The sequence below is a fragment of the Diabrotica undecimpunctata genome, chromosome 9 (assembly GCF_040954645.1).
Source record: "Diabrotica undecimpunctata isolate CICGRU chromosome 9, icDiaUnde3, whole genome shotgun sequence".
Classification (NCBI taxonomy): Eukaryota; Metazoa; Arthropoda; class Insecta; order Coleoptera; family Chrysomelidae; genus Diabrotica; species Diabrotica undecimpunctata.
In genome coordinates, this window is record NC_092811.1 from 127,154,059 (window position 1) to 127,181,060 (window position 27,002).

Here is a 27,002-nt window from a genome sequence, read left to right on the forward strand (position 1 = left end):
CCTCAGATGTGTTATTATTGGGGTTAACCGATGTCCCTAGATATATGAACTCTTTGACTGCTTCGAAGTTTTGATCATTGATGATTAAATTTGTGTCAACATTTCCAGCTCTTGTGTTTCTGTTAGTCGCCATGAATTTGGTTTTATTTTGATTTATCTTTAACCCCATTCGTTCTGCTGCTGCTACTAGCTCGGTTAGGATTTCCGCAGTTCTCGCCCTAGTTGTCCACGTCGTCTGCATATGCTAGAATTTGGACTGATCTATTAAATATTGTTCCCCTGCTATCTAAATTAGCGTCTCGTACAACTTTTTCTAAGGCGATATTAAAAAGCTGACACGCCAGCGCATCTCCCTGCCTTAACCCCCTATGTATTTGAAATGGGGTTGACGAGTCGTTTTGAATTTTTACTGCTGATAGCATCTTAGCCATTGTCACTTTTATCAAACATATGAGTTTTTTTGGAATTCCTAACTCATTCATAGCGTTGTAAAGACTTGGTCTTAAGACACTGTCATATGCCGCTTTAAAATCGACAAAAATATGATACATATCTATGTTAAACTCTTGCGCTTTTTCGAGGATCTGTCGTAATGTAAAGATCTGGTTAATGGTTGAACGTCCACGCCTGAATCCTGCCTGATATTCTCCTAGAAACATTTCAGTATAAGGCTTTAATCTCTCGTGCAAAATATTTGACAATATCTTGTATGCTGTATTTAGGAGAGTTATTCCGCGGTAATTATTGCATTCCAGTTGGTTTCCCTTTTTGTGTAACGGGCAAATTAAGCCTAAGCTCCATTCTTCAGGCATTTGCTCCTCAGACCAAATTCTACAAACAATTTCTCGAATCACCTTGGTGAGCTGCTCTCCACCGTGCTTAAATACCTCTGCTGGGATGCCATCGCTACCTGGGGACCTATGGTTCCTTAGTTTTTCTATAGATATTTTCACTTCATCTACCGAGGGGGGTTCCACGAGTTCCTCATTACAGTATTCCAGCTCTATATTTTAGTAGGTTCCCCTTCCAGCAACTCTCGAAAGTGCTCTACCCATCGTAAAAGGATATCCTCTTTGTTGGTAAGTAAGTTACCTTCTTTATCATTACAATAGTTGATTCTTGGTTTGAATTCTTTTCTAATAATATTTATTTGATGGTAGAACTTTCTTGTTTCTCCGTGACTCATATGGCTTTCGAGCCGTTTTAATCCATCGATTTGAAAAAATCAAAGTTAGAAAAAATCAAAAATCTCCAACCCGTCGATAATAGTGAGAAAAAATTTTGTGGTTAGGCTGTTGAAATGCAGGTTGAAGGTTATTTAGTAAATTTGGTCTATCTGAAGGTTATTTAGTAAATCTAATAGTCACTAGTATTGTTTCCGTGTATAAAAAATGGGCCTATAAGCCTATTTTAGACAATTCCCAGCCAAGCGTGTGTTTCATAAATCCAATGAGAATACTAGAGTTTAAGGAAAAAAATGCATTCTAACCAGTAGTGCGTCGATGCAGTCAAAGAGAATCTAGAGAAAATGGGAGTGCGACAATGGGAATTACTGGCACAGAACCGACAAACATGGAAGGCAATAGTAAACGCGGCAAAGACTCACGAAGAGTTGTAGCGCCATTGATGATGATGATGACCAGTAGTGCGTCGTTGTTGTTCTAATACGGTCTAGATTCTTCCAGACAAAACGGACTAATTCCATATCTGGTTGATAGGTAATCACTGGGGTTTATTGCTACGTCAGGTAATGCTGCAACTTTCCAGAAGTCTTTCCATTTTGCGTAGACTCTGAAGCCTTCCTCGTGTAGTTAGCTTGACATGAGAAAAATCCATTCTGTATTACCTTAGAAAGTTTTCCTGTTCACTGATGTTATGAAGTATAATATGATACAGGAGTAAGAGTATGTATATTACATATAATACATACACTGTCTCTCCCTTCTTCTTCTTCAAGTGCCGTCTCCATCAATGGAGGTTAGCGGTTATGGTGGCAAACGTTTGTCTATCTTCAGCTGTTCTTAAGAGTTCCTCAAATCCAAGTCCTGTCCAGTTTCTGATATTACGTAACCAGGACAATTTTTTTCTTCCAATTCCTCGCTTTCCTTCTATTTTGCCTTTTATTATCAACTGAGGGATGTAGTATTTCTCTAGTAGACTGTCTCTCCCATTTGCTCCAAACTATCTTCTAGGTGTAAATGCGGCTAGTAGGTTTGGACTTCTAATATAGTGTGTAAGTCCGAAAAAGAATAGGTCACGCAACTGGTTTAGCAAAGCTATATTGTAAGGGTACCTAATAAGCTCTCTAAAGTTCGTAACGGTGTGAACACTCACAGTACAGGATACACACAAAAAAAAAAGAAAACGACCACGCGTAGGGCACCTAGTCCAGTTTATAGACAATTTAGTGGCCTGAAGTGTATTCTAAGAGCACCAAAGGTATAGAAAGTTGGTCAACACCTTATTTTAAACAGTTTTCCTTAGTCCAGGAGCTTTAATACCAAGAGTAGTAAAGGAGTCACCAAAACTACGCGCTGGGCATCCAGTCCGATTGACTGAGGTTTTAGAGACCTGAAATATATCGGAAAAGCAGTGTAGGTGTAGAAATTCTGTCAACCCTCGGTACTGAACAGGGCTCTACAACAAACCGTGACAGTATCCGTAGGCCCAGTAGAAAACCGCTGGTTACGAGTTTCATTGTAACACAAAATTGCCTTCTTATAACAAATACTCCTCACTGAAAACCATTCGCACAAGTTTGCTTCTATCAGGTTTTCTTATTGGAGGAATTGGTAGTGTCGGTCTCTTGAATTTTTTATTTGCTCTCCATATAGAGTGATCATCTGGAGAGAGATTGTTAATATAAAAATTGAAGGTGTCATTGCGAGTGTTCTTTAGCGCTGACGTTAGCTGGTGGGTTAGTCTATGTAACTGTGTTTTATCGAGTGGATTTCGAGCATTTTGCAACTTTACACGCGCTCTTCTTTTTTCGGATAGAATTTGTTTAATATGTAATGGCACATTGTTGTCTTCAGGATTATCCTTTTTACTTATATGAGTAGCGTTTACGATTTAAATCTAATATCTGATAAAGTTTGTTTCACGAAAAATGGTTGAGTGCTTATTGGTTACCTGAGTTGATCCTATTGTGTATACAAGAGTCTCTCAATAAACTACCGAAGTACACAGGGTCGCACTTCAGAAAGTTTGTTATTTAATATATTTCATTGGTAGCTGTGTAATACACGATTATAAAAATTGATTAAATTATTTCATATGGTATTTTCAGGTTGTTCAAGTGAATATACTTGATAATTGAACAATTTTTAACATGAAGAAAGTAGTTTTTTTGTTCTACGTGAATAATTATAGTATATGGATCTAAATTCAGAAAGGTACTTTCCTTCACACTTTTTACAGGCTTAGGGCTGTCAGCAAAAAACTGGCGTGTTTAAAAGTTTTTGCTCTTCCTAATCGGATATCGTTAAAAATATACAGTAATAATAGTTCTATTTAGAGTATATACATACAAACGAATACATAATGTACAAAAAATAGATGAATTGAAAAAAAATATAGAAAAATATATACAAGTTAATACTTACAAAAAAACCCAAAATATATTTATGAATTCCTAAATACCTAATTCTGCTTCGCTGTCGCTATCCTCTTCAAGATTAATAACAATTGGTTTAATTATGTGATTCAAAGTAACATATGAAATTTCTACGTTCATTACATGGCGTACTGAATTTTTCCAACTTTCTGGGGAGATATCATCAACACATTTCCTTATTAATTCGACTACACTACCACTTAAGTCGGAGAAACATTTTGTGACCTAACATTTGACTTTAGCTGGTGCCACATATGCTCTATGGGATTAAATAAACAATAGTAGGGCGGAAGCCGTAACACTGTATGTCCCATGTCCTCGGCCAATGCGTCACAAACATATACTTTTTTAATAGAAAATGATTTTAACACTTCTAACAGTTCATTTTTTAAATAACTTTCTTCAAAATAAATATCGTTTTCTAACAGGTAGTTTTGAATTTAAATTTTCGTGTTATTTGCACTTGGAGACTTATGTAATTGACGACTGTGGTAACTTGCATTGTCCATTACTATCACACTATTTTGAAGAAGGTTAGGTATAAGACATTTCTTAAACCATTGCTCAAAAAGCTCTGCCGTTGTATCCTCATGGTAGACCCAACCATTTTTTGATCCTGCATGTAAAATTGTTATTCTTTTCCCTTTGTTTGATGGAGCTTTTGTTTGACACCTATTGGAAGAATCGGACCATCCTTTGGATGGTGTTTCATGAGTGTCAAACCATGTCTCGTCCAGATAAATTATTGGTCGATCATCTGTACGGTACTTTCTTATGGAAGTTATATATTCAGTACGCCACTTTTGTAAACGATGGGACTCCATAAGCATTTGCCTTTTGTCAATTGTACGATATCTGAAGCCCATTTTAGACAAAATCCTCCAAAGACTAATGCGGCTACAGTTTATTTGTGTATCATTATTAGTAAGCCGTTGTTTTAAAGCATCTAATGTAGGTATCCGTTGCTCTTCGTATATTGTGTAAATTTTTTGTCTTATTAAGTCCTTATCACTTTCGTCAATACATTTGGTAGAACCGGCATCCTTACGCTTCCTTCTTGACTTAATGGGATTTGATGTAATTCTTTTCACTGTGGTTAAAGGAATTTTCGTTAAATCAGATATTTCACTGACAGCAGTATTAGCAGTAAGTCTTCTTGTAAGTAAAGAACTATATATTGTTTTTACGATTTTTCTAGCGTCAGCAGATAAATGCTTTTTCTTTTCTGGAACACTGGAAGAAGCACCATCAATGTTTTTCCACGGACGCCACATAATGCTGTTTTATAGGTATAAATAGGTTTAACACTGGTAACACTTGTAACACTTTCAACTAAATCAAACAAAATGTATATTTAAAAATTTCTCATCGGTTTTATATACTTTTACAAATTATACAGAATAGAGAGAACCTGTATAATTATTCCAGGAAATACTTAACGATCAACAAATTTATTGTGGTCATTAAAAGATCAACCATTGATAGTGAAACTCACTGTTAAAATATTTACAACTTTATGAAATAAAATGTATTCTAATCGTTTTTATAATTTTATACGATTTTTTAATCGTTTTTATATTACCAGGAATTTATTATACAAACAAGATAACGACACTCCACACTAGCTTCAATTTTACCTGAATACTTACCTGCTCAACCAATGTTGACTAAGCTGGGGTACTTGCGGTTGGATTTTATTGCAATCATTAAGCACTCAACCATTTTTCGTGACATAAACTATACTTAATTAAAGAATTTCGCCACTTTATGAACAAATGTTATTAAGATAACTTTTTTACAGGTATAAACTTTATATGAGTATGAATTATGGAAAGAAAAAATTACATAAATATTTAATGATAAATTTATTAAATATATTAAATAACAAATAATCACAATAAAATGTTTCGGTAATTTACGTTTTGTGTGGTAGTCTTTGTGCTAGTGATCATGTGCTTCTAAGCTTTCCACGTCCCCATTTATTTTGTTTCTACGAAACATATTCCAAAATTTAACAGCAAAATAACTATCGAGTTTTACTAATGTTAATATAACAACAAGCGTTGAACTTAAAGAAAGCCATTCTGGAATGAAACTTGTAAATAAAAGTATGCTGTAAATAGTGATAGAACCGAAAAAAATCATTTTTAATGAGTTGTATATCAGTAGCGGTAACCAACACAGTATTATAACATTAGCCAACATCAGGCCATAGAAAATGGATTTTTTTTGTTCTTTTGTCCAATAGTTTATCCAATTTAAAGTAAAAATAGTAGTTAAAATTAGAAAGTATAGTAATCTAAGCATCCACAGTCCGTGAATGTAGTGCACCATCGCCGATGTAGATATAATTATAACAAATTCAATTCCAGCAAATCCGTACATGATATAAATCAAATACGCATTGAACCATCTACATCTTGTTCCGAGATTAGGTTCATGGACGTTAAACAACCAGTCTAGACCTAAACCAAGGCTCATGTTAAAAATAATAAGCAGAGCCAACCGAGTTGAGAAAAAGAGAAAAACAAACACAAAAAAATGCAAATGATGCACAAGTCCTGTCATTATTACAAACGTAAAAAAAGCGGTAGACGTACTAACAAATATCAAATGCCATATCGCATAGTGACAGATGAACAAGTTAGTTTTTGTTTTTAGTTTTGTGTTGCTCAAAACTAGTTTAACTATAATAATATCTGCGATTATTATAAAAAGACATAGGAGAAGTTTTATTGTATCAGTGAAACAAGTCAAGTAACTTAGTGCGTCAGTTAATTCTTTTAGTTGTTCATAAAAGGTCTTCAAGTCGATGTCTTCCAGCGGATCATCTTCAGCGGATGTCGTGTTTAGTAGATCTGACATTCTGACTCTGAAAATATAAAATATATTAGTATAACAATTAATTACTGAGAACTTTGTTTTCAAAACTCACAGAAAATTTATTATAACATCTTATACAAAACTGCACTACACCTGTTTGGCAGAGTGTATTCCTCAAGTAGTGACCTATTTTTGATATTGATAGTTGAGGAAGAGAGAACTATTTGTCTTAATTTAGTCAAATTTATAGTTTATAATAATTTGGGAATTTCTGTGGATGACCCTCATGACATAGCAGAATATTTCAGTCAACATATTTCAAATTCCGTAAAATATTTAATTAGTCAAACTTCACCTGACTATAATGCTAAGAATCTTTCTTCGCCTATACACTCCCTTTTCCTTTATCCTATTAGTGATGAAGAAATAAAAAGTATACTTAAAGATATCTCAAAAAAATCCTCGGCTGGACTGGATGAGATCCTGTGTTCTATGTTAACACATGTATCTCATAACATATATAAACAATTAACATTTTTAGTAAACCTTTCATTTCCGGAAGGCAGTTTTCCTCAAATTCTAAATACTGATTTAATTGTGCCTATATATAAAAACGGTGACAAATCAAAATTTGATAACTATCTAGGCCTATCACTTTTATTTGTGTTTTCATAAATATATATTATGAGAAGGCATTTCATACACGTCTCCTCTCGTATATTAACAAGTACAACATTATAGAAAAGCCTCAATTTGGTTTCCCTGAAGGTATAAGTGTGCAAGATTCACTACTAGCGCTGTGCAATCATATTTTATCAAACTTTGATAAGGGTAATAAAGTTATCTGTTTGTTTTTGACGTGACAACGTCTTAAATTAGGTTATGGCTCGGAGTCACTCATGAAAAAGTGTAACGCCCGCTCACGTCTGTTACGATGAGTCACCGAACGAGAGAGAGAGGCCCGCCGGACCGGCGAATGCCTTGCGTCTCTCCCACTCAAACATGATCGGTCCGCTGCGCGCGCAGCACTAGAGAATTAGGCGCGTTGAATCGGTGCGTGTTTGTGTCTCTGTCTTTCTCGAGCGTTCTTGGCGTTGGAAAACCGAGAAAGCGTCATAATACAAGTTCACACGTGTGGTTAAAGTATCGTCAGCTGTGTCTGTAGTGAAAATGTGGAGTACTTAGATTCGTCATTTACAACAACTACAACAATAAAGGTAAATAATTGTACACTAATATTTCATTATCGTAAACTATGATTGATTGATTAATTGTTAGATTGACACAAAAGTTGAGAAACTGAGTTTATAGGTTATGTCATACTATTGACAAATGTTGATAGTGTTAAGTAAATTATTAGTTTAAATCACTCTGCAATCAATCGTAATTCAGTCGATTGAGAAGAAACAGCGCGTTTCAACTGCAAACAACTATTGTGCAATTTAATAATATTCATATCAATAAATATTCTACCGAGAAAAAGACGTTGTCACGTAAAATCTTCGCCCGTAAAACCAACTTTACAGGCAACCGATTTTTTGACTTGGCACGAGCTTTTGAAACTATAAATCATCCAATACTGCTGGAAAAACTTTATCATAGTGGTGCTAGAGGAACTGCGTTAAAGTGGATCCACACTTTTTATCAAAAATGTTTCAAAAAATTAAGGTCAATGAGAATGGAAATATAATATTTTCTTCAGAAAAAAGTGTGTTCTCCGGAGTTCCACAGGGAAGTATCATTGGCCCTCTTTTATTTTTGATTTTCGTCAATGATTTAAATCAACTGATAAAAGATAGCTCAACATGTTTGGTTCGGAATCCAGTATTTAATTTTTCTGATCCAATAAGTGTTCGAGTAGAAAACGTAGAACAGCAATCAGGCTGTTATGTCACTCAATTTGCTGACGATACCACAGCTGCACTAAATTCCAATAATTTTTTTCATGTAGTACAAAAAGCAAACTGTCTTGTAAAAAGCATGACTCATTACTGTTAAAAATTGCCCTAATCTTAAATGGATCAAAGACCAATATGGTAACCTTTTCGCCTTCTACTATGCAGATGAGACCATTAGTAAAACTTGACAATGGGTAAGTGGTAAATAGCCACTCCACTAAGTTGTTAGGTGTTTACCTGGATTCTAATCTGTCTTGGAGCTCTCACGTTGATTATTTAGTGGGAAGATTGTCTGTGCACTGTTATGTTCTATGGTAACTTAGGAATTTTGTCTCCCTAGATATATTAAAACTTTACTATTTTACTCCTGTTTAGTCAATTCATGCAATATTGCTTAGTTTGTTGGGAAAATTGCTTACGAAATAATGAGGTGCTTGTTCTTAAAAAAAATTATTCGTACCATGACTTTTAGAAGGCGCTTGGATTCCTGTAGACCAGTTTTTAAACAATTAAATATTTTAACTGTAATTTTGTTGTATATTTTCAGTTATGTTGTGAATGTAAAGTCACATAGATGCAAGTTCTTTTGCAGAAATGATGTTTCCTTAATGAGTGGCTACAATTTTCGTTACAGAAATGATTTGGTGACCCCTGTTTGTCACTTGACCGTTGTGTTGGGTAAGGGTCCTTACCCAACATGCGTTCGTTTGTATAATAAATTACCTAATTATGTTAAAGATTCAAATATTTATGTATTTAAGAGAACAATTAAGGACTTACTTCTGGTAAACACTTTCTATTCGATAGAGGAATACTTGCAGCCACCTTTTTAACAATTTGTATGTTTTTGTGTATAATTTATATGTTTTTGTGTTAACTGTTTTTATGTACTTATAGTTTTTATTGATCATAGATTATATTTGACGCATTTCAATACTTGTAAAAGTCAAATGAAATAAAGAATATTGATTGATTGATTAATTGATTGACTAATAGAAATATGGACCAGTTTTGTCCTAGAATAATAACAAAATATACTTTACAAGTAAAACAAGAAAAAGCAGTTGATGTTAGAAAATTGATAGAAAAATTTTAAACAGGTTTTAATATGAGACAGCTTTGAAAAACATCCACCTGCTGACGAAGTTTATAAATAATTAGTTTACTTTCAACAACAATGAATAAATATATACAGTGTGTAAAAGCCAAATGGAATAAATTCATTATTTAGGTTACTGTACATATTTATAAAGAATCCCAAAACACTTCAAATTTAAATTATAACTTGACATTCTTTAACGTGAAAATGCAACCCCTACCTTCAACCCCCTTAGAATGACAGGTACAACCCCCAATTTTTAAAATAGGAAGTATAGGCTTGTGATATATCGTTTGAAAGGTCTTTTCATTCTCCATTCAAAAATGTTGTCGCTTTCAAGTTTATTAAGATTAATTAAGATAGAATAAATTAAAATCATGTGGTTACCGAAATTCGCTAAGTTGTCAGTATTTTAATTTAAGTAAAAAGTTCGTTTAATTCAATTCTGAAAAATGGTGTTTTTTTGAACCTATTCTCTATCCTTCCATTGTTGGATGTAGGTCTCCCCCAGTTCTCTCCATCTTTCCCTATCTTGAGCTGTTCTCTGCCATGTATCTTACAGATACAGGAAAAATGGTTAGATTAACGGAAATGCATAAAATAACAGTTTTACAAATGATTGGTTACGGAGATAACACCCGAACACAACAGGAAGTAACTCGCCTATTTCATGAGAAATTTCCTAATTTACCGCCTATATCCCAAGGAACAATAAGTAAAATAGAGAAGCAGTTTCGCGAGTTTGGTCATATAAGGCAGATAAAAAAAGCAGCTACCAATGCACTGTGTGATGAACTCAAATTAGATGTGTTGCTTGAGTTTCAGGAAAATCCACATACATCGAGTAGACAGGAATCCACTACATTCAATGCTAGCCATACATCGATAGTAAACATATTAAAAGAAAATAAATTGCATCCCTATAAGATGATACCTACTCAGGAGCTCATGGAAGACGATTTTGTTAGGAGAACTTTTTTTTGTGAGCAAATGATGGACATGTTGGATAACAATATTATCCAATTAGAAGACGTTATGTTTTCTGATGAGTGTACTTTTTCACTTAACGGTCATGCTAATCGGCAAAATTGCCGCTACTGGGCCACGGAAAATCCTCACTGGATGTCAGAAGAACACACTCAATACCCTCAAAAGGTTAATGTTTGGGCAGGGATTGTAGGAAACAATATCATTGGTCCCTTTTTCATTGAGGGCAACTTGAATGGCAACAATTATTTGGCAGTACTTCAAAATTATGTCATTCCAACGTTGGCAAATTTATATCCTGATCCAGGAAACTCTCAAGTTCCAGCGAATACGATATGGTTTCAGCAGGATGGAGCACCACCACATTACCAACTTAATGTCCGGCAGTACCTCGATACAATATTTCCCAATCGGTGGATAGGGAGGCGAGGATCGATTGAATAGCCAGCGCGATCACCTGATCTTACATTATTAGATTTCATTTTATGGGGATATGTGAAGAGCCATGTGTACAAAACTAAACCTTCTGATTTAAATGACTTAAAAAAAACGAATAACGCTTACGATTAGGGCGATCACGCCTGTTATGTTAAATAATGTTAGAAGACAGTTTTATTTGAGATTAGGATGTTGCCAAGACGTTCGCGGTGAACATTTTGAACATCTACTTCATTAACATTTATAGTTCTTTTTCGTGTTCTACATTTTATTACGTTTTGCATTACATTTTAGTTTTTGATTGTATTGTAGTGAATTTCGGTAACCACATGATTTTAATTTATTTTATCTTAATTAATCTTAATAAACTTAAAAGCGACAACATTTTTGAATGAAGAATGAAAAGACCTTTCAAACGATATATCACAAGCCTATACTTCCTATTTTAAAAATTGGGGGTTGTACCTGTCATTCTAAGGGGTTGAAGGTAGGGGTTGCATTTTTACGTTAAAGAATCTTAAGTCATAATTTAAATTTAACGTGTTTCGGGATTTTTTATAAATATGTACAGTAACCTAAATAATAGAAATATGGACCAGTTTTTTTAAGCTATTGTATGAATTTTTTTCAGAATCGAAGTAATTTATCATACAGTCTATTTCTTTTAATTTCTGGAAACTTTTTTGTTTTTGTCTTTGATTTATGTAATTTTAGAAGGCTACTGGACGTATCCCTATTTGTTCAAGCAAATAATGACTTTTTTTATGCAATTTTTTATATGCGCTTTTCTGTGGAACCTATCCACCGTATAAAACGAGACCTTACTGTACTTAAAAACAAAATAAAACTTTTAAAACATTTCGAAGATAATGACACCAACAAACTCTTCTAAGTATTAACGAAGTCTATTATGTACAGTCATTTTAAAATGAATTTTTGTTCTCAAATGGAATGAACAAATTGAATTGTATTAAAAACTACTAGACTGATCACGCCCATCTTTTGCATATCTAGTAGACATAAGAATCATAGTAGACATAAGAATCATGTGAAATGTGTCATAAATATTCTTATTGTTTATTTTTATAATTTTAAACGATAAAAAAATTCTTTATTTGCAATAACTTTTTTTGTTCCGAAAAAGTCGCTTTTTTGCTTAAATATTAATAAAAAACCAAAATGCAGTAAAAATTTCGATAACAGCCAGATAATACACCTTTTATACTGACTTCCTCCACATATTCCAGTTGAAAAATAGCGCTCAGTAACTATTTGATTTTTCAAGTACTCTTTCGGCTTCGTTTCCGTTTCGGGGTATTATTATAATGTAAATTACATATTTAAACAAAGTAAATAGAATACATATAGCATCCAATACCATTCTTATGTAAGCAAGGTATATATGTATACAATATAAAATATAATAAACTAAATAAAAATCTCGTGGAATCATAAAAAAGCTTTCTTAGCATCTTAAAATCTTACCTTCCTAAATTCAATTCGTTTCTTTTAAATTTCGTCTTCCAAGTCAAAGCAGCATCCGTTTCTCTGATAACTTATCCCAACAAATACTATTATATTGTTAGCTACTACAGTTGCTCGCGATGGTACATTAAAACTCGAGCTTATTGTCCATTATAATAGCACAAAGGACTGAGTAAATAAGCTTGACATAATAACACGCGAATGTACGGGTCTTCTCTTGGTTTATCTCGTCGACAAATCCAACATGGAACATTTTATTTGAATTTTCCTGATTTCTTTGATACCACAGAATAAAATGTATGAATTTATTAAAATAAATAATTTACGTGGGTAGTATATATAATAACTAAACCAGAAAGTTGCAAATTACATGACGGTCGTTTTGTAGATATTTTATGTAGTGAAAATAGGTATCAGTAGCTTGTACTTGGCTTAAAAAAATAAAACTTCATTAAATTAACACTTAATATTGATATACTCTGGTATATAAACTAAAACTCATTCAGAGCGAAGAACTAAAGAAGTACAGACCCCAAGATGGATAAATAGATACGTTTATCGACAATTTTTACATAGTAAACCCTGCATGTCATGTCACGATATAAATAAGTCACGTATGTATACTCTAATAAAATAGTATTGAATCCGTAATAAATCTAAGATTGAGAGCTAAGGGATGCTTAGCACTGTCACCACTCTAATAATTTGTCGCCACTCTAATAAATGCTGTCACAATTGTAGAAGACGCCTTATCAATGCATCTACAATTCTTAGGGGATACTTATCCCTGCGAGCGGGGCAAGGCTTACTGGTTCCACTAGCCTGGACTGGCTGGTTTCGCCCTCGCGGATGTACAAGAGGGTAGGGAGATCTTTGGGAGGAAGGGGATTAAGGACTTCTCGGTCTCAGGTCTTGCAAAGAGTGAGAGGCTATAGGCTTACGTTAGAAGCCGGAGTACTGCATAATCGAACATTGTATCTCTTCTAGTCTCTACCTGTAACGGCCGGGAAGAACAAAAAAAAACAAATTTCGAGTTTACAATGTATTAAATAGACTGTATACTACAAAATATCAGTTATGACCAATAATGTTATGATCAGGCGCGAAGGGAGGCGAGAAGAGACAAAGCAAGGAATTAAAGGGCGGACAATTCCGTATTATTAGATATACCTTGGGTTAGTATATAGATCTTAGTTACCTTCGCGTATTTAGGCTCTAGCTAACGAATACGCCTCCAGTCCTACAGGGATTCGAGATCCGTCAGTTAAAGCACGGCGCGCTATCGCGAACTTTCGAATCTCCTGATACCGGCACTTCTACATCACACTATCCCGTCGTGTTAAATAGCGCGCTCACTGGCTGGTGCCAGAATTTTTAGTCGTTTTACCAAGGTCGAGCTATTTTTTTTTGCTGACTGAGTCCCCATGTTATTTTTCAGCGGAGATCTATGTTTTTTAAACGTGATTTTTTTTCTTTTAAGCAACCATGGTGACCTGATATTTGAGACTCGTGTAATACATTTAAACTGGGTCAAGTTTTCAATCTTTGTTTAATGTAAAAATATATACATTAACTATGTTACTTACTAGCTATGAATTTATTTGTTCTTTAATCAATTTGGAATATGTAATAATTACTTAAATAATTATTACTCTTTTCTAGGCTAATTACCCCTTAATTTTTTCTTCTTTATTTCGTTGCTATGTTTACATTACAATACATAGAAAATAACTAAGAAATAATACAAGAACATAAAATAACATAATTATACAGTAATTCAGTTAGGTGTAAAATAGTTTTCATAAAAACGACCACACTAGGAGCTTAAACAAACAAATTCCTGTATACTATGGAAATATTGTTTCAGCAAGAATTGTTTTGCTAATTTATAAAATATTTTACAATTCATTGCCTCAATATTAATACTTTTGTTCAGGTTTAAAAAACAATTATACAGATTATAATCTACATGTTGTATTAACTTGTGTAACACACAATCTGGAATATGGTATGATGATATAACTTTTGTTTCTTGTATTGTACTGATGTTGATCAGCATGTATTTTTACATCTTGTATATTATTATGAAGAGTTAACAAACTTTCAAATATATTTATCAAAGGTAAAAGATGGGTGGTAGGTGTGTGTAACGTTATAAACGTCACATCTCTATTAATTTATATTTAAATAATTATTTCATTTTAATTTCTTTATTAATTTATTAATTACATTAACTTCATTTCTCTTTTTACTATTTTTTATTTAAAAAGTAGTTGGCGCCCTCTGTTTTTCTGTTTCTTCCTCTGTCTTTCTTTATTCTCTCTTTCTATCCCGTAGAATAAATATTCGCCCTCTCTATTTCTGTCCGGTAGACTAGATATTTTGTTCCATGTTGACAAAAGCTATTTCTATCATAGCTTACATCCTATGTCATCTGTGCTAACTTCATTTCAATCTTCCACTTAGTTTCTGTAAGTCAACTTTTCTAACGTAGTGGAAATATAATTTTTTGCCTCTTTTTGAAATTTATAAAAGAAGGCAAACATTATTAGAAGACTCATTTTATGGTCTACAAAATTCTCGTGGGGTAAGTTCTTTTATTGTAATCTTCTATAATTCTGACAGCGTTTCCGATATTCATAACCTTACTTCTTTCGAAACCACGCTTCTTGAATTGATTATGATTTTTTCTTAATTTTGTGCAGTAGAAATCTTAACAGAATTTAACTAAGTGTAATAATTATTCTATTTCATTTTATCCTTGCGATTTGCTATTTGTTTTATTGTAATTTTGTAGAATGGCAAGAAAATTAAGCCCTTTTTGATGTGTCTCTAATGCAAGCTGTTTCTGATTTTTTAGTTTATTGGGTTTATTGGGTTTATTAAGAACATTTCAATTTTATTTACCAGTTTAAAAATTTATTGACCACGTTCGACTTTATTGGCTGGATTAATCAAATCATGAAAATTTATTAACCAGTGGAGGACCTAAAGTAAATTCTTAACAAAATATGGAAATTTATTAACCATTGGAGGACCTAACATCTACAACACACAAGCAGTCCCTTAAAGTCATAAGTATCAATAACTATTGTTAAGCTTTGGCAGGGTGGATTATTGTTTGATTTTTTATTCTTTTTAATAAATATGTTTAGTTAAAATTTGTCTTATTTGCTATCAGCTAAGAGTTCAGGTTCAATCCCTAGTTTAAGACAAGACGAACTCACACTTGAGATACTGAGCTAAGCAAGGCATAGACCATAAGCTCTCATGGTTGATTGAGGTATTATTTTTATAATAGTAATTCAATTCTCTTTGGTAGTCTTATCGTTACAGAAGAAGTGACTCTGCTGAGTCAATAATTCGGATTGCCGCTGTTTGAAAAGTAAAAATTTTATATGCATAGGAGGAGTTTCTCCAAAGAATTATGCAACATGTCAGGATACTATAAACCATTCCAAAATAAACTGACCTAAGAATATCTCGACTCCCAGAAGTAGCCAATCTGCACATGGCAAAAATCTGTGAGGCGAGCTTCTTACACAAACCTTCAATATGGTGCAACCAGTTCAACCTTGTATACATAGTAATACCTAGTAACTTTACTGGTTGATATGGTTTAACCCATCTCTCGGAACTAAATACTATTGCTGGGTTTTCTGCTCATTTAACTTAAGTTTGTTACAGTAATACTTACTAATATTTCCTGACTGTAATCAGTTTTACCTCTACACAATAAGGTTTTGTGATCTGCAAAAAGAACACAGTTGGTGTTTTCCAACGCACTTGGTATACATTTATATATATCAAGAATAGCAGAGGTCCAAAAACTGATCCTTGTGGTACTCCGGTTGAAACTGGTAGAGGATTAGATTCTTGATTATTAAATGCAACAATATATGTTCTTCCTGTAAGATATGATTTTAAAAGGTCGTGTGTGGTACCCTTTATTCCATAGTACTCCAATTGTATCAATAGTGTTTAAATATCCACACAATCAAAAGCTTTTGTAAAGTCACACATTAATCCATTACTGTAGTGTATTTTTATGTATGAGAGAGTAATAAAACAATAAATTATGTATGCAAATCCCTAAACTGTTGATACGGGTGACTCAATGAAAAACAGATATTTGTCAACAAGTTTACAGAAGTATATAGGAAAACAATTTTAAATTGAGTATGACCACCAGGTATAAAGGTTGGAGCAGAATAGAATACAATAGTTGTGAGAGTTACTAATCCCTAAATAAGGTTGCCAGTGTCGGAGTGATGGAGGTTAACAGGTACTAATGAATTTACAAGAAATGTAAGATGTTTATTTTATTGGTTATATATAACCAATAAAAGTTTAATACGTACCTACCTATTTGCAAAATAAAGTAATTCTTTAGATAAAATAAAACGTTTTATTTTATCTGAAATGAGTGCATTCCACGAAGTAATGGTTTCAACAATCAAACATTTAATTCTTTAATTCCAGGAATCTACGACAGTAATTGACTAGATAATTACCTTCTAAACTTATTCCATAGAAAATGTGATAGTGGGTTTTTCTATTTTGTATATAGGAAGGTCCAAGTGGCGTATTTAAAATTCTTAACAGTTCACTAAAAGTAGGTACTTCAGTTGCAAGGTGCAGTTTATTGTGTATACTAGTGTTATGGAAAATTTGGAAGTGCCGTGTAAACGCCGAAAAATTGGTCCTCTAACAGTTAATGAAAAAACATATAATAATTGTTTTAAATCATTTACAGACAAACGTTTATGTGAAAGTGTTGATGAGACCGTTGAGTTAGTTAGCAGTACACTTGGTGTTGGGAAATCTACGATTTACAGAGTTATTAAAGAAGAGAAATGTGGTAGTTTTCAAATGCCACGTAATGCTCCAGGGAAACCAAAATTTCAAATAGAATATCATTTTAAAGAAGGACTTCGACGGAAAGTGCATGAATTCTTCTTTAGACAAGAATTTCCAACATTGGATAAAGTTCTTGTCTCAGTTCGAGATAATAAGGATTACCCAGAAATGAGTCGAAGTACGTTATGGAAACTTTTAAAAGAAATAGGCTTCCGCTGGAAAAAGAATCCCAGAAAGTCTATTTTATTAGAAAGAAGCGATATTGTTATATGGAGAAGACATTTTCTAAGAACCATAAAGGAAATGAGAAACCAAAAAAGCAAAATATTTTATCTTGATGAAACATGGATCAACGAGGGTCATACACCAAATAAATTTTGGCAGGATGCAACTGTTACAAGTCAAAGGCACGCTTTTGTAAATAACTTATCTACTGGTTTAAACCCACCATCAGGAAAGGGACGCAGGCTGATAATAGTACACATTGGCAGTTCAGACGGTTTTGTTGAAGGTGGTTTATTAACTTTTGAATCAACTCGTACCGGTGACTACCATGAAGACATGAACGCTGATGTCTTTCAAGAATGGTTCGAACAAATGATAAATCTTCTTCCTAAGAACTGTGTAATAGTAATGGATAATGCAAGTTATCACTCCAGACTTATAGAAGGACTGCCCACAACCAAGTGGTTAAAAAAAGACTTGCAGAATTGGCTGAGTTCAAAAAATATTACGTACCATCCCGGATCTATAAGAAAGGAACTTTATTCGTTGTGTGCCCTTCATAAAGAAAAATTTAAAAAATACGAAATTGATGAAATTGCCAAAAATCGTGGAATGACAGTACTTAGATCCCCACCATATCATTGTAAATTAAACCCGATTGAACTGGTATGGGCACAGATAAAGAGTGAAGTTTCAAGAAAAAATACCACTTTTAAAATTCATGATGTTAAACAGTTGTTTTTGGAGGCCGTAAATAATGTAAAACCTGAAAACTGGGAAAAGGCAGTAAATCACACTATTAAAGAAGAGGAAAAAATGTGGAAGCTGGACAATATTACTGATAAAATGATCGAGCCAGGTATTATAAATCTTGGTTCTGAAAGTTCATCTTCTGAATCTGATTTGGATTTGTAACAAGTAGCTGTAAGTTTTATATTAATATTTTTATTCATCTATTTAACATACCTTAGACGGTTTTAAAAACTCTTTTTCTCTTTTGTAATTTTTAAAAATTAAAAAAAATGTAAATTTTTTAAAACCCTTTTTAATGTAGGCCAGTCAGTTCTAATATAGTGTGTGATAAAAGAGGTCACTTTTGTTTACATACACATAACACTTTATAACACTGAAATAATTCATTTATTTTTTACAATTATTCAAAGTAATTTTTCAATTAATCTTGAGCACGCCCATGGAGTGGTCGGAGCTACCAGTTAAAATTATGCTAATTACACTCTCGTTCATAAAAATAAACTATAGATTCACCTGCATCAAGACGGTAAACAATATGTTTTATTAATTTTAATAAAGCTTTAGTTGTTGAATATTGTTTTCTAAAACCAAATTCAAAGCTAGATATAATTGATTTATTGTCCAAATAATCAGGGCTCGTATATCAAACGCTAAGAAGGACCAGAGCACAAAATCTGCTAAATATAATACTGATGTGCTAAAATCTGAAGACGCTAGGGATAACTACAGGAAAATTTTAAATGAAGAGCTGAAAAGAATTGACGAAAATATAAGTATAGAAGACGACTGGGCCAAATGCAATATCCATACAGCGGCTAAAGGCTTTTTAAAACCTAACCAGGCTAAAATAAACGAATAAACGAATGTAGATCCATTAACCAACAGAAAAATGAAGCATATAAGAGACTTCAGTAGCGCAGAACGAGATCAAACCTGGAAGACTATGAAAATCTTAGACGAGAAGAAAAAAGGACCTTTAGAAGGAAAAAGAAAGAGCCATACGAAAACGCTCTAAACGAGATTGTTAACCACCACAATAGAAAAGACTCGCGAAAATTCTACCAGAAGATAAACAGCTGCAAAAAAGAATTCAAACCCATGGGATTAAGAACAAACGCACAGAAAACCAAGTATATGTATTGTACTAGATCAGGCAACCAAATACCTAGACTATTAATTGATGATCTAGAACTGGAAGGTGTGGACACCTTCGTCTATCTGGGCTCGCTGCTGACCAAAGACAACAATGTCAGCGAAGAAATTAAAAGAAGAAAAAAGTCAATACAAAAATCGAATCCATCAGAAATTATATTAATGACAACTAAGTTGTTCTCGTAATGATTTTGTGTACAGATCAACCAATACAGTAACTTATTCGATTTTCTGTTATTTGTTAAAAATAATTTACGTGACAATTTGCCTTTTTAGTTGATTTTTATTATGTTGGAATAAAAAAGAGATGACTGGCTTTAGGCAATTTGACACTGTTACTTTTATGATTGAAGTAAAGCAGAACTTTTCGCTTTTAATTACTCTCCTAACTTAGATATTGAAAGCTTTCCAGTAACTTTTAAAAGGGGTAATATTATATATTAGAAAATCAATGTCAAAGTTTTTTAATAAGATTATTATTCAACGTTATTGATTAGATATTCAACTAGATCTTGACAGTGTCGTCTATTTTTTGGATATATTCAAAATCACTTTCAGTAGAGTTATGTAAATACCTTTATAACTCTTTAAAAATAATAATTTATGACATTTATTTCAGGTTGAATGAAGAATTAAACAAAGTTCATGTGTACTACCAACCATTGAATGGATACAGGTATGTATAATTACACTGCAAACAGTTGTTTTATAACAGTTTCACTTATTAAACGCAAATATCACAACAAAGTATAATTAGCACTACAAAATTAATTTACAAGTACTCTCAATGATTAAAAATTGTATTAGCTCCAGCTACTTAACTTCAATCGTTGATTGAATAACCCAAATTATTCAATCAACGCTTCAATATTGTTAATAGAATCTGATTTATTTGCAAGTACTCACCTATTACGAAATCTATTGCTGACTACAACGAGGAATTAACTATGTCAACCGTTTCGGACAATTTAATCTAATGATATAGAATAAAACCTGATGTATTTATTAAGGGAATTGTGTTAAAAAAAGTGCTATTACAAGATTTAAAACTCAAGATATAAGTACATCAAAAAATACATACATGCTGCTACAGAAAATTCAAGATAAGGTTGGAAAACTTCCAGATTTAGCCATACAGCTCACACCTCCTCTAAGGGGAAAACTCACTCATTCCAGATACCTACAGTATATAAAGGATTCAGGTCTGGTGGAACTTTTTCTGTGTTATCGAGCCCTAGATGACTTGATATGCTGGAGTATCTCCGAAAAATTTTTGTACACATCTGGACGTCGCGAGGAGGACAGCTTTCTGCATGGTCTTATAGTGATGTTTATTTAGACGAAGCTGTTTTATGTTCTATATGAGGTTTTTGGCAATAACACCAGTAGTATATATTAAGAAAACTTTATTATTATACAAGAAATAAGCGTAAAGGATCAAGCTCATATTATGCTCAAAAAACAAAGAACAATACAATTACAAAATTAATCACAATTATAGAAAGATTAAATTACAAGTTCACCGAACAAAATTGTGAAACGCAATGCAGTCATATTATTAAAATATGGTATTATCAAGTCTATTTTTAGAACTGTCTATTGTAGTTACAAACATGGTGTCTTGATTAAAGTTATTCAAGATATTAAATTGGTATCATGTTAGCAAGATATACCTACGCTAACAGCTAATATCGAAGGACATGGTCATAAAATTAGAAACATTTCAAACATCAGAGACAGAATTTCAAAAAAAACACTATCAATGTTCTACTTTGATCTTAAACCTGACATAAATAATAAGAATATTTATAACATAAAAATTTTACAAAACATGAAAGTCCAGTTTGAAGCTCCATTCTTCAAACACAACCTACCACAATGCATGAGATGCCAACTTTATGTGGCCAGGGTCATCCTTAAAGATTGTATGAAAGATAAACAAACCTCAGCAACTTGCGCACTATGTAAAGGAAGTCATCCCGCGTATTACAACGGGTCTAATGTCTACAAGGATTTCCAAAAATGCAAATTTCTAGTAATGAGAGAAAAACAACCAGTTGCCAATAGTCAACACCAACTATGACAACCAAATTTAACATACACACAGGTAACTGAGAGAATACCAGCATCTCAACAACCCACAACACGAAACATGCAGGTTCAAACTACGCAGATTCAACCAAATAATCAGCCTGATATATACACAATTATAAATAAATTAGAAAACATTATTACTTGATTAGCAGGTAGATTAGACCATTTATCAAGACGCCTAGCGGCAGTACAGCCAAAAGTTAAAAATATTTTTAATTTCAAATAAAATTGATATAACGCTTATTTCCGAAACGCACTTTACAGGTAAAAGTTACTGGAAAATGCCAAACTATAAATTATATACCACACATCATTCTGATAATACTGCACACAGAGGTTCCGCCATAAATATTAAAAGTAGTATAAAATGTTACGAACTACAGGCAACTAAAATATCGCACCTGCGGTATCAATTTTCTGAATTTTTTAGATCACTTGGATCAAAGTTCCTAGCTGGTGGTGATTACAATGCGAAACATTTTTTTTGGGCTCTAGATTTATGAACTTACGTGGCAAACAACGACTTCAGGCAATAAATATTATTAACCTCAAAAGTTATTCTACAGGTGAACCTACATATTGGCTAACAAACAGAAGAAAACTTCCAGATCACCTTGATTTCTGTATAACCAAAGGTGTAGCAGATAATCGCCTAACAACTAAATCATGCCTTCAACTTAACATCCGATTACTCGCTAGTATTTCGCACCCTGTGCGAACCAATTGGACTTTATTTAAAGAAACCATTACTAATAACTTGGACAACATGGACAATAAATTCAGAGGATAGGAAAAGGATTGACGGAGGCATTCGAAATGTGGTGCTGGAGACGAATGCTACGCGTCTCGTGGACGGAGCACAGATCCAATCAGTCGATTCTCGAAGAGCTAAACATTCAGACCAGACTCTCCTCTCAGTGTCTTGCAAATGTTTTAAAGTTTTTTGGCCACATTGCGAGAAGAGACAATGACAACTTAGAAAGACTAATTGTGTGCGGAAACGTAGAAGGACGTAGAGGCAGAGGACGCTCACCTATCCGATGGTCAGATCAAGTACAGAAAGCCACTGGAGAGACGTTTTCCGAGTCCATGAGAGCAGCCCAAAATCGCAAGAGATGGAGAGCATTGTAGGAAATCACGATCCTCAGCAATGAGGAAACGACAAGAGAGAGACTAATAACTTAAACATAAACTTATGTCTAAAGACAGAAGCTGATCTAGACACTGTTGTGGATCATCCCACCAACCAATAATAAATCTAATAGGGAGTTCTATCCCGAGGCCATTACACAAAAACTAAAGAAAAAAGAAAACTTAGAACGGCATGACAAAATAATCGAACCCTGGGAAAAAATACTAAGTGATCTAAAAAATACATCAACTGCAAAATACCTGAGAGATTCATCGCCATTAGAAGCCACAGATTACACCTTTTGAAAGGTTACCAGAAAAATGTTACGGCCACAACAATATATACCACCTATCAAAACGAGTAACGGACACTGATGACGAAAAGGCAAATATATTTCTTGAACACTTGGAAACTACCTTAAGGTACTCGATTTCCCTGTAAGGTACAACACTAATAAAAAGAAAGTTTCTGGTTATGAGCTGATTACTGGATTCGTCTTAGGTCAATTAGCACAAAATGCGATCCCCCTTATTAACACAAATCTACAACGCAGTAATAAGATTAGGATATTTTCCTTCACAATGGAAAGTGGCTCAAGGTATTTTAATCCATAAAATAGGCAAACTTTTAGAATCCGTAAATGCATATGTATATAGACCTATTAGTTTATTATTAATTCTTGCTAAAATTCTTGAGAAACCAATAATAAAGAAATTGAGTTCTTTCCTAGAAGAAAACTGCTTACTTGACTACCAATTTGGTTTTCGGCAAAAACACGCTGCAGTTGACCAAGTGCATAGAGTTGTTAATATTATAAACCAGTTCTGCAGTCTTCTTGGACATCACACAAGCTTTTAATAAGGTGTGGCATACAGGATTGCTATATAAACTTAAACAACAACTATCATCTGAACGCATTTTCAAATAAAATACGATACGATAGTAACAGCATTAAGACCTATAAAGTCTGGCGTACCTCAAGGTAGTGTGCTTGTTTCACACTTATACCTATTATACACGGCCGACCTACTCACTTCTAATCAGTGTTCCTTGGCAACATTTGCTGATGACACCGTCATCCTCTCGTCGCTCACAAACTACGTAACTTTTACAACTATATGTCTGACATGTCCATCTGTATAACTAAACAATCAAGATATACCGCAATTCGGTAATGCAAATGACCTTGGTATTCATCTTGATAGACGACTTACTTGGAGAAACCACATCTTCAATAAACGAAAACAACTCAGATTAAAATTAAGACAACTTTACTCGCTACTTGGAAGAAGATCTAAACTATCACTAGAAAATAAATTATTAGTGTATAAAGTAATCCTAAAACCCATCTGGACTTATGGCATTCAGTGAGAAGTAAAGAGAAGTGAAGAAGTGAGAAGACTTAAGAAACACAGACCCTTGGACTTACCAGATACACTTTCATAAGTAAATTGTTTTACAACAAAGTTGTTTAAAAAAATTTTTTTAATATTCATTTTAGTTAAATTTAATAAGAAAGGTACCAGCATAGATAGGTATTTTTCGATCATGTTAATTTCTCTGATTGAATTATTAAATTTAATTATTGTCCAAACAGGACAGATTAAAAATCTTCACTTGGAAAATAAGAAAAAATGTTTGGGAAGAAGAATATTCTGGGCCTTGCTGTTATCTGTTCCCTCTTAAACCTGTAATGGTGGCCTCTTAATTAATAAGATCACCTTATAGACGTCGATACTCGAATGTCATTTGATGAGATGAGCCGTGGATAATCTATATTCTTAATTAAGTCCTACATAGCCGAATACAAGAATTGTAACTTTGCGCTGAACGTTTTCGATTAAAATATCATCACGACTGAGACTGCACACGGGACCGGTAAACTAAAGAATAGGTCTGACGTATATTAAGTCAAGTTTTAAAATCGAGGTTAGAGAGGTACGTCTAACACGTTTACGATTAGAAACGGTTTTGAGTTTTATGTTCCCATGAGAAGAAGGGAAGTCATTTGAAAGTTGGCTCCAAAAAATTTTACCAACACTAGAAGAAAATGCCGAAATTATTATGGACAATGCACTTTGCTATTCCAGAAAATTGAAAAAAATTCCCATTATGGCTACAAAAAAGTCAAATATTTAAAATTTGCTCCGCACAAAAGACACTTTGAAGAAACGCTGTTAAAAGTACAACTTTTAGCAATCGTCAAACAACATAAATGCGAATATAATAAGTACATAGTAGATACACTGATAAGAAGTACAAATGGAACGAAGCCATTTTATTGTTGCTTCTTAAAAGACAGAAAATATTATTTTTCACGTTGAGAACGGCTATGAATAACTGTTCTGATGAGACTTATTAAATCGAAATACGTATCAACAGATACATAGACGCTTTGTACGTGAAATTAAATCTTTGCTGTCTGTTTCACAAATGGAATAGTTTTAAGGTTGCCACCGTACCACTGCGAACTCAATCCAATCGTGCTGTATGGGCGCAAGTCAAGAATTATGTTGCAGCCAATAACACAACATTTAAATTTGCTGACAATAAAAATTTATTTAATGAAGCTATATCTGCTGTAACTGTGAATAAATGGAAAAATTGTGTCAACATGTAAATAAAAGTGGAGCCAAAAATGTTGGAGTTGGACAATTTGATTAAAGCACAAAGTGACCCTCTTAAGGCCCGTTTTCACACTACGTCTTATTGTACGTTTTGTGGGTCATATAAAACGTACGACAAAATGTATGTTTTGTCCAGTGTATACACACTACGTTTTTCCTTCCGTTTTCTACCTCATTTCTAATTCAGAGTCTTGAGTTGTGTGAAGTTTGTTTAGTGATTTTTTTTATTATGGATGAAACACGGCTGCTTTCTTTTATTTTTTCAACCATAACGATACTATGATTGAGGATAAAGAGGATGAGGAGGGAAAAGACAAGATGGTCAGGAGAGTGGGCTTCTAAAAAGAAGCCAGTATTCCCACGTCTCGTTACTAAAAGAACTGAGAGGCGAACCAGATGACTGGCGCAATTATTTGCGAATGGACACCTCAGCCTATTGTGAATTGCTAGAGTTGGTAACACCATACATATTGAAATAAGACACCTCATAAGAAAAGCCATTACACCCCATGCAAGACTCACAGCAACTCTCAGCTTTCTTACAACAGGACGCAGCGTCAAGGACTTAGAGTTCACAACAATAATATCCAAACCAGCGTTAAGCCAAATAATTCCTGAAACCTGTAATGCAATCTACTTGGTTTTAAAAGAGAACTACTTAAAAACTTTTATACAATTCAATAAATTCCCCGAGAAAATCGTGGATGCATTGCCGCAAATCTGACATTATTAGGTTTTTTTAAGAAAAATTAAGCGAACTGCAGTGGAACTAGTCGTCAAATAAGTCAAGATCGGACGACTAGTCTGAACATGTATTTTCACGTAACGTTTTATCCTATCAGTTCTCGCAAAACTATGCTTCTCCCATCATTTCTACGATCTGACCTTGGATTTCATTTCGATTCGACAAGACGTACGTTTTGCTGTTTACATGCCACGTTTTATTGTATAGGATTTGTCCTATCCAACAAAACTTACAATAAGACGTAGCGTGAAAACCGGCCTTTACATTAATAATAACAGCACTACTTCAAAATCTGAAAGTTAAGATAGAATACGATAATTTTGTAAACTTGTTTTTTTTGTACATTTTATTTGGTTGTTAACAGCTCTCGATCTTGTCCATCATTTTTATATTTAAAAAATTGATGTACTATTCCTTCTGTGCAGCTGACGGGAGGGGATATACGTCACGGCTACAGCGCTCATATCGGCCAAATTTGTCTTTACCGTAATGTCCGCTTGCCATTATGCTAATAGTACTAAAATATTAGTTACAAAAGTCGATTTAATATAAAAAATGTGGGTTTGTGTTTGCAAGTATCTTAATTTTAATTAGCATGTAGGCAATTGGTATAATAAATATAAAATATATAAATTGTTATTATATTATTGTTAAAAAAATATACATAATAAGTTAGTGAAATGTTTATAATATATAAATCTAACTTATGTGTTTGTAAAAATAGACAAATTTTGCACTATTAAAAAACCTATTTGTAATACATAAATACTATATATCGTTATCGATAACGTTATCTATATATAAATAATTACTGTACGTTGAAAGGTATGAAGAACAGCAAATCACCTGAAGAAGATGGAATTGTAAGTGATATGCTAAAATTAGGAGTCGAATGCGTCATAAAAGCTTTAAAAACCCTTTATAATGCCTGCCTCTTTGAAGGAGTTACACCAGAAAAATGGAATAGTGCCATTATGTTAATATTGCACAAAAAAAGAGATGTAACAGAAATTGATAACTACAGACCTATCAGCTTGTTATCTCATTTATATAAGCTCTTTATGAAAA

General features: G+C 33.4%; 1 protein-coding gene across 2 annotated transcripts in view; it reads left to right on the top strand.

Annotated features, from left to right (window-relative positions):
* Positions 1–27,002, top strand: part of LOC140451432 (somatostatin receptor type 2-like) — a 1,059,667-nt gene that overhangs the window by 436,954 nt on the left and 595,711 nt on the right. For both annotated transcript variants that reach the window (XM_072545226.1, XM_072545227.1), the window contains exon 3: positions 19,956–20,012. The gene's annotated coding sequence lies outside the window, so the exon portion shown is untranslated. The remainder of the gene's footprint in view (positions 1–19,955; positions 20,013–27,002) is intronic.